Genomic DNA, 9896 nt, shown 5'->3' on the forward strand with positions numbered 1-9896 from the left:
CACCTGTAGATCAAGAGGGCTGTACACCATAATGCTTGCCACAGTGGTTAACTTCCACCTGAAAGCTCTGTTGGTGAGAGCATGGAATAACTTGACAAAACAAGATTCAGAACTCATTAGCTAGCAGACACAGGTCAAAACCATCAGTTACATTCAGAGTCTGCAAATGTACATCTATTCTACTTCCAGAAGCTGTGTTTCAGGAAATTATCTTTTCAGGGCTGGAGTCATTGTCGCTACCCTCAATTTTTTTTTTTTTTTTTTTTTTTAATTAAAGACATGACATAGAGACATCATCTAGAAAATGTAGCATGTTTTAATAATAAAAATTTTGCCTTGCCAAAGCAAAGTTTCTTTACTACATGATGTTTAATCTCCCATATACATCCATGGCTATTTTCTTGTCTTAAATCTAATTACTTCCCAGTATTTCATATTTCAGTTTGTTATATCTATTTTCATCTCATGTTCTGCCACTGTTCCCAAGAGTACACTCCATTGCACAATTCTCTGTATTATTTATTTTGAGGCAGCTTCTGGGATATAGAATTAGTCCTGGGATTTATCCACAGTTTTGACACTGGCAAGCTGGGTGACTTCTCGCCAAGTCACTGCACCTCTTCACCACCGTTTTCCCAGCAGTAAGAGTGGGGTAATAACCCTTCCTTTCTGAAAGCACGTGGAGGTCTGCAGATGAAGTGCTATATAGTTCATAGTCTGTGTTTACAGCAACAATTTCACTGATGTAGTAGATTTACGTACTGAATTTTCCTTTTTTTTTTTTTTAACAGATGAAAACTTGAAGAGCAGCACCTGTCAAAGTGCTTGTTAACCTCTAACACAACTGGCGAAAACAGATGATCAGTCAATTTTTCTTTTCCTCAGCCTGTTTAAAAGAGGCACAACAGTAATAGAGACAAGCTTTTAAACTCGACGTTTGTGACCTATTTGGAACATATCAGTGCAAACTTTGCTCATCGGTCCTGATTTTTCTTTTCTTAAGGTGGCCTCTGAGGGAATAAATGCAACATTTCTTATGCCTGTGACTATGTGCACCCCCGGTCCAGCCAGGCAGGGGTGCTGCTTGAATTGCAGCAGCCCCAGGACTTGGTAGCGAAGAACTGCCTGAATTTGAGAGGAAAGCCTCGCTATGACGCTTGCCTTTCGGTCCTGCCTGAGAGTTCACTGAACTCCACACAGAAGGTCTGTCAAGTTAGGAAAGTTTCCTGTAGTCTCTGCCTCTTCAAAAAATACCCAACAGCCAGAATAAATCTGTCTTGCAGTGACTTTCATGTCATCAGATAGAGGGGTCTCTAAAGAGGTGCAAGCACAACGGCCAAGTAATTGTGCTAGAGATGCATAAGTTCATTTTAAAAGATGTTTCCTGTTTCACCCTTATGCATGATCTTCTCTTAAAAAAGTAAATTCAAATTAGTACTAAATACATTTTCTTAAATAGCATCAACTATGGGAAAGGTTCTTTCTACTACAGTATCATGATTATATACGTCATGGAGTTATCTTGTACAATAATCAGTGTATCTTGTCTCTGGAGTTCAACTATATATCAAAAAAATCCCCCCAAAAGGGGGGATTAGTCAGATTACTACTGGCTTGCCTTTTCTTTATTACCTCATGTTTATTTCCTCAGTTATGCACTGCATAGTTCAGACATTGCGTGCCCCTTAGTAGTGTACATATCCATTCCCGTTCAGATATGGGGCCCTGGCTTTGATACCTGAGAAGCTATGCACAAATGTGAAGCTCGACTTACCAATGAGAATCCAAGGGAGTTCAAAATCCTACTAGCACAAGTGAGATTGGAGGACCAGGACTAGGACTTTTGTTTTGGAACTGCTAGTCAGAGATTTTTGCAGTATTAGAGTCAATGCTTTGTCCATCATCTGAGCCCCAGTAAACAAAGGCAAAACTGTGCAGTGCCTAATATTTTAATGTTTATTTTAAGGGTATCATCTTGCAATGCCAAATTCAAGAATTTGCCTCATGCATCTGTTGATTTTGTAACTAAAGCACTGTTGGTGAAATTATTTTCCTCACTGCTTCGTAATTGTGGGAGGAAAACATGTAAGTAGATCGGAATTGTGCACCACAACAATGAAAGTAACCCTCATTTAAGGCACAGGATATGAGATAGAGGAATCAAACTGGAGCCAGCTGAGGACAGCTCTTCTACCAGGCACTCAAGTTTCCCTAGGAGGATTTTATCCAACCCTTGAAACCTAGTTGGGATATTTCTTCCAGTGGAGCTACACCTGTAGTGTAGGCAGGGTGCAGACATTTTACCACAATCAAACCATATGCAGCTTCGTTACACTTCGCTACATTCTTGGCAGCGCTTAAGGAGCATGAGTTAGTGATTTTTTTTTTGTGTATGTGTTTGTAAAAAGGCACAGTACTGGATGTTCGACATCACTGAGAAGCCAAAATAAATATACTATGGTAATGACCTTCAGGATGTGGAAGAGAATGTTATGTCACTTAATGATAAGTAAATAAATAGAGTAACAATTCAGGCCTTGTTAATTTGACAATGTCTTTAAATTCAATACAGTAGTAGATACCTGGCCCCTTCCTACTATGCTTTTTAAGTTCTGCACTAAGCATTGGAGGCTAGATGTTATACCTGTACAGTGTGTCCTTTCTTCTCAGTTAAAAATTAAAGTAAAAGGTCATTCTTGAACAGGCTCAGAAACTATACAGGGTTTTGATAAAATACAGGGCTAATTCTAGTTGTACACAACCTTTCCTTCCTTCCCCTGCTTTTAGGACCCATATTAAAAGGAAGAAGAGTTGTCTTTCAGGCAGCGTTGATGTCCATCTTCAGTTACCACCTCTTGACAAGATGTTGCTGGATATGTCATTGTTGGCATTCATTTCTTCAGAAACGTAGAGAACCCTTGGTTGCCAGAGCCAGAAAACTTCATAAGCTCAGATAACCATCACTTGGTGCTTCTTGCTGGCCAATTTTTAACTACTGCTTTCATACACATTTGTTACCAGCCGTTCTTTAATGAGGAATGATTAGTTCCTTGTTACAGCAGGGGGGTGTCCTAAACTTTTCCTGCACTGTTGCCCCACCACTGTTTGCTGGTTTTGTCCTTCAGTTCAGATCAATCCTGCCTGAGCCAATACCAAGCTGTAAGCGCATACCTGACCGAGGAACATTTAAAAGATGTGTGGCTGCATTTATATTCTCTGTGGGTAGACGTGGTTATAATACTTCCTTTTCCTGCATTTTTCACTGTGATTCAATATTCCTTCTGTACATAAGACTGTGCCACTTTAATTACGGATCGTGCTTCCATTTAAATTGATAAAGAATTTGTATTAAAAGTTTGAAAGAGAAGTTGCTGCCTTCTCTGCTATTAATAGTATTACTGCTTTATATAACTACATGATTCCCATACAGTGGATAAATTATAACAGACAAATAAACATCTCTGCCCACAAGGAACTTCTGCATAAAAAGAGATTAAAGGATACAGAGCAGGAAAGTTCAATGCAGAAAACAGACTGAGGTTTGGAGGGTAGCGAGAAAATGCTGCAAAGTAGCAGCAAGTCTGCAAGAAGCAGAAGGTCAAATCTTATCCTAGAGATGAGGCGCAGTCAACAGAATTAGGGCCAGCATTAATGTCTCACACTACGTGCAGCAGCTCCTGGATTAGCGGTGAAAATTGAGATGTCAGTAACTGAGGTGAAGAGGCTGTTTTTCCTATGAAGTGTTTAATTTTGCAAGCGTATTTTCTCTTGCCCAAGCTCTGTCTCACCTCTTCCTATGAGCCAGGGATGACATGTCACTGAGTCACATCTCACTTCAGCTGCACCTCATCTTCAGCAGCTTTTGGTTCCACCTCTTCAGCATTTTGCCAGTGCTACATCCTGTTCTCCTTGCTCAGACACAAAGCTCAGGCAGGGAAGTGGGACGGCGAGTCAGCGCATACCCACTGCTGCTCTTCCTGCTGGGCCACCTGTGTGCCAGGTTGGGCTGCACACACAGCTTGGCTTTGTGCTGACCAGGCATGTCAGGAGGCTGCTTGGTGGCACCTAACAGCTCATATGGGACCCACAGGGGCCAGGTAAAGACCCTTGTGTTGAATTGCATCAAATAAAGGAATTCATGCTGCAGGCAGAAGCTTTGGAGAGCAAAAGCATGCTTTGAACAATATGCTGTCTCTAGAAGCCAAATATGTGCTTAAAGAAGTCACTAAAAGCAAACAAAACCCCCACAAATTATACTATCTAAAATGGCATCGATTTAAATTTCCCGTACAGTGAGTTTAAAGTAAATATCTCATGCCTGTAAAAATATTGTAAGGACATTATAAAGGTTTCAGAATCAAGCACCCATAATAATAAGAAACACATTAATTTGGATTAAGCTTTGCAGCTTTAATTCTTTCCCTCTGAGTGCACTTGCATCCTGGTAGTCTTTGTTTGTATGATCATATACAACTTCTTCCAGAATGCAGAATGCTTGATTAAGCAGTAACCGGTTCATCTGTTTTTGTCAGATGTGCTAGAACGGGAGGGATGTCCTCCAGGTACCTGTCTTTCTCCATTAACTGCTGACAGAACCGAGGTGAGAACTTAGGTGAGATACCTAATGCGCTGGTCAGTGAAGTGATTCCTGCTTGTAGTACTGACACAGAACGCTCTTACTGGGCATACTAGATTTGTTCCCAGTAAAGCTCACCACCAGCTGATCCATGACCAGTGCAAGCCTTCCGCAGAGAGAAATTGTAGTGCTTGATGGCTTCTGGTACGCTTCCACAGTGTATCACTCACTGGCTAAAAGATGCCTGTGTGGTCCAGGAACCTTATGTCAATCAGAACTGAAACACATCTCTCCGTGCACTAGTTCGTACCTTTCTGCAGTCTGGCAACAACTTTTAGAAATGCATTTTCAGGTTCTTCAGTGTCTCAGATGAACTTTTTTTAGCATGGACCCTCATCTAAAAATCCAGGCTGGTTGGTGCAGCAAACGAGAAAAATCTAACTTACTTAAGCTAAGGATAGGATTTTCATATGTGATTTGTATTGCTGTCACTAATGAGCTGGTTCTTCAACACAGCTTCATGCTATTGGTTATTGTTAGAGAGAATGACCTTCTCTACAACATATGGCCTCCTTATAGACTGCACTTTTGTAAGGGTTGGTTCGGAGCTGGGGATAAATGCTGCCTGCCATATGAATTTAATATGGCACTTCAGTAAACTTGCAGGTTGCTAGAACTGCGCTCTCAACAAGTCCAGCATCTAATTGCAAGGCACTATATAAAAGGAGGTGTTTGCATTCACAGAATTTAGTCAAAGTTGCTTAGCACATCAACAACATAACATATTCGCTAGAAGAAATAAGGAGTCTCTAACAAGCAAGTTTATCCTAGAACTCCTAACCACAGACCATTAAAATTAAGCAAACTACTTGTTTATCAAAACCTCCCTTTAATTACTAAGAACTAGCCAAGTGTGACAAATCCATGACAACACTGAATTGTTAGTTTCCTGCAATCTTTATGTTTAAAAATAAATTCCTCTCTGCCATGAGACTTAACCTGCTAGGGCCTGGGAGTACAGACAGCATTTGCCTATTTACAAGCATTATTATACATTACTTACCTTAAGAAACAGAAAAGTGAACTGAAGTTAGCAATACACAATAGAGAGCTTTTTGAGATGAAAAAGATTTGCACTCCACACTTTTCCTCAATCTTTCTCAAAATATACCAAATATATTCAATATGAGGGGATCTGTATATACAGATTACTTTTTGTTCCTCTACAAAGCTGTAACATGGAGAAGAATGCTGTCAGGTCAAATTAGGTGTTACTGATTTTCATTATTTCATTGCAGATCCTTCAATACTTCTTTCAGCTGCCAAAGTCGAGGGACTGCAGCAAGAATCCCAGCTTTTATATGTTTTAAGCAAGTTTTTAATTCTTCTGTACGGCAAAAGCTTGTAAATATGAAAGGAAGGTCTCCTAAAAGCTCAGAAAACAGATGGCAAATAACCAACCACCTACCCATCCTCTCTAAATGTCTTATTTTTAAGCAAATGGGCTTTTAAGCCAACTTCATTTGTGGGTGGGCATTGACTCATGAGTTTTGAACACTTACTGTGGCAATGCAAATCTGGATCAAAACTTCAATTTTATGTTTCAAAAAGCACTGTTAAAAATTTTTTTAAAGCAACAGAAATGCTTGTATTCCATTTAGTTTTCAGACTATCCAAATGAAATATGTATTTTCAAACCACTCAAGCATTCCCTTACATTGTTACTAGTCAAAACGCAAGAGAAACCTGTTAGCGTATCAGTCGCAGGAGGTTTTAAGAAGAGTTTAAGCAAGTGCCTGTCAGGAATGCTCATGGGATAGCTGGTCCAGCGTTGGAGGGGAGAGGAGGTCAGATAACCTCTCTGTCTTTCTCAGCATTTTGATTTCTAGAAAGGAAAACTGACTTTATTATTCAGACGCTTCCATGGGGGGCAGTGCCATGCAGCTGTAACGAATCAGTGACAATACTGCGGCTTTTATAAAGATTTTCGTATCATACTCTATAGCATCCTCACACAGGTAAGTTCATAAGGTAAGTTAAAAGAAGTTGCCAAGTCGATAAGATTCAGTCATTTTTAAGCTGATTAAACAATATTGTTGATGACAGAGGTTAGCATAGGCGTGGCTTGGCAAACAACAATAATTGCTGATCATAATAATAATAATAATAATATGTACTAGAACAGGAAGCTACTCTTCCTCCAAGCTTCTGAGCATATACACTGCAATCATGACAGCATATATAATGGCAAGTTAATCTTAAAAACAATCACCTGCAAAATCATGACCTTGTTTGAAATATTTTAATTGCTCTGTCATGCAAGTATTCTCCAAGGTTACTACGACTGAACAAAGTTAGAAAAATATTTTGCATTTTGTCAGACGATGTACTTTGTAGATGCCTGGTTTTGTAGTCTTAAAATAAAAGGAGGCAACTGTCTGTACATCCTACAGGCTTCTGGTATATTTAATACATTCCATAAATCATAACATAACGATCAGTCCTGTACAGTAAAATACTACTGTCTAACAAGGGCAGCAGATTTTCAGGATTTCAGATTTCAGCAGATATTCAGGATTTCATGCTAACTTGTTTCCCTGGAACAGATTTGAAAGAGGCAAACTACAGATTGGCAGTAGGACTGGGAGCAGCTACAATAACTAAAAATTATTAAAACTCAGTGTTTTTCACCTGACAGTTTCATGTTCCTAAAGTCCATTTAAAATCTACTTCTGCCACTAAGATTAGCATGTGGAACATTTGAATTTGTAGGTGTGAGAGATGCAGAGGGGAAAAAAATAGTTTCTTATATGTAAACATCTATTTTACTGAAGAGCCAAGCGAGCTAAAGAAAAAAGCATGACGAAACTCCATCTGCGTGCAATTCCTGGAGCCTTACTCATCTCACTTCCTGATTCTCCTTTTTGGCCTCCTTTCCCTTAGGGCCCTCCCACCTCTATAAAGACCATAACAATAATTATCCTGCCAGTGGAGACTTAAACATTCTTGACATCCTCACATCTAACAAGTACAGGACATTTCACAAAGGCCTAGCCTGGCTTTCAAGAAGTGGGTCAGCTTGACACATCCCATGTGTTTCTGAAAGCCTGCAGTCTTTGAGCTTGCTCATCTATGGTAATGGGCACCCTACCAATGCACGGACTGGAAACAAAACACCGCCTGGTTTGCCAGGGGAACTTTAAAACGTTTACTGAAAGCGCGTAACTCGTAAATTTCCATCCTAAGCATCATATAGAGAATGTCGTATGGTGCCCGGCCACACAGCAGTTTCCAAACTCAGCAGTTTTGTGACCCACCTGCCCCTCGTTAGTTAAAAGGGTACTGGAGCTCTTCCAGCCGCTCGCAGGAGTCAGGCTGCCGATGCACCCAGCCAGGGCAAGGGGAAAAGGAGCGCAGAGTGCTCCAGTCCGTTAGTTCAAGGAGGCTGGATGATTAGCTCTTTTCTTCTTCCATTTCATCTTTTCCTGTCCTTCAACCTCACTTCGCTTGGTTACATACCACAAAGGGATTTTTTAGTCCAGGCTGATCTGGCCAAACAAACTCTTTTACTGTAGAAATTCTGGCCACTGTGATTTTTTTTCAGTCACTCTTCAATGGTTTTTCTTATATTTCAACATTTAAATCATGCCAACTTGCTTCCACCCTCGGCAGAAATTCATGATGACTCAGAAATGGATCTTGACCCGCTAGCTGAGAATCACTTCTCTAATAGTGTTATGGTTTGATATCTGTTTTCACAAAAGGAATAAAGCAGCGTGTCTCATCGTATTTTCTATCCTGCCCCCGCATAAATTTATCTTGTGAGTAAAACACATTCTATTCAGCTTGGAGGGCGTTTTATTTCTGTGCTCATTTTGACATTTTAGTTAGAATACGATGCTTGTACAGTAGCCCAGACAGCGGAGACTATAAAATCTTCTATTTATGATCTATCCTGATGAACAGATTTTCAGTTCTCCTTAAACTGCCTTTTAATACTGGGGAAAAAAAACACCCTATGCACCAGAAAATGATCAAAAATAATTGTTCTTCAGTGTGGAAAGAGGATATGGTAAAGAGCTATGAATAGTAACTTTGGAAGAAAAGCATGAAGTTAACTATGAATAAACTTTAAACTCATTAACAAAATGCAAAGAAATTCAAAGAAATTGGACTATAGAGATTAAATTTGGTGAGATTTTGTACAAAGAGTAGCTCATACGTCTATAAAACTTGGGGTCCCCATAGATCACAGTGCCCATGTACATACCAGAAAGGTAAGAACAGAATACAGAGAACAAGCCTGCTCCCGCTGTGTATGCACGCTGCGTTCAAGTACCAAAACTAAATAGATATATATCTCTCCCTATATCTGGGTTTTTTATATATATATAAATATAAATAACACAACTGAAGCATTGGCAAACAAGAGAGATTTCTAATTACTCTTGGTCTAAGATAGGCACAGGTGTAGTTGACTCATACAACAAAATTATTTCTATTAGCGGATTGCTCAGTTTCATAAAAGCAGAAGCACCGTGTTATGTGTGAGCAGCAATATAGTAACATTGTAAATTGCAACTTGATTGCCATTTGATTCAACCAAGTTAAGAGCTGATGATGGCCTATAATTCATATGTGATTCATTTTGGCAAGTCTTTCATTTGTCAGTTTATCAATCAAGCCTATCCTATATACGAGCAATTAAATTAGCAGGGGAAAAAATAGTCCAAATAGCAAAGGGCTCAGCAAAAAAATCCTCCAGGTAGTTTGAAGAGATCTATCCTTAACACTGTTGAAATACCATAGCGTACTTCTTAGTGGTTTTCTTTTCTTATTAGGACCAGTAATTCAGCACAGTAGGTACAAAGATAAATAACACACTGCTAGATTTCCAAGCAGCTTCTTGAGGCAGGGAGAATTAATGCCAAAATTGTTACAAAGAAACTATGCATTGGAAAAACTTAACCAGGAGAAATACTAAAGAACAGCAAACAGTTACCATCACTACAAAGAGGAGATAGTAGATTTCAGAAGGTGGCTGGAAATTTGTCAGGCTGGCAGCCATGGCACACGTACTAAATTCATGTGTAACTGGGAGGCTCAGTCCTACAGGGGGGACAAAGGACACGGACAGAAATAGACTCCCAAGGAGAATCCTGCTTCTGTTTCTTGACGACAGCCAGAATGCTATCGGCACCGCTGGCACAGACGGCCGTAGCCCACTTACCCACTCTTAATGAAAACAAAGAGAGCAGCCAACACAGGATCCAGCCCGGGGTTAAACCACAACACCTCAACAACGTCAAGGCCACGCAGA

The sequence above is a fragment of the Aptenodytes patagonicus genome, chromosome 2 (genome assembly GCF_965638725.1).
Source record: "Aptenodytes patagonicus chromosome 2, bAptPat1.pri.cur, whole genome shotgun sequence".
Taxonomy (NCBI): Eukaryota; Metazoa; Chordata; class Aves; order Sphenisciformes; family Spheniscidae; genus Aptenodytes; species Aptenodytes patagonicus.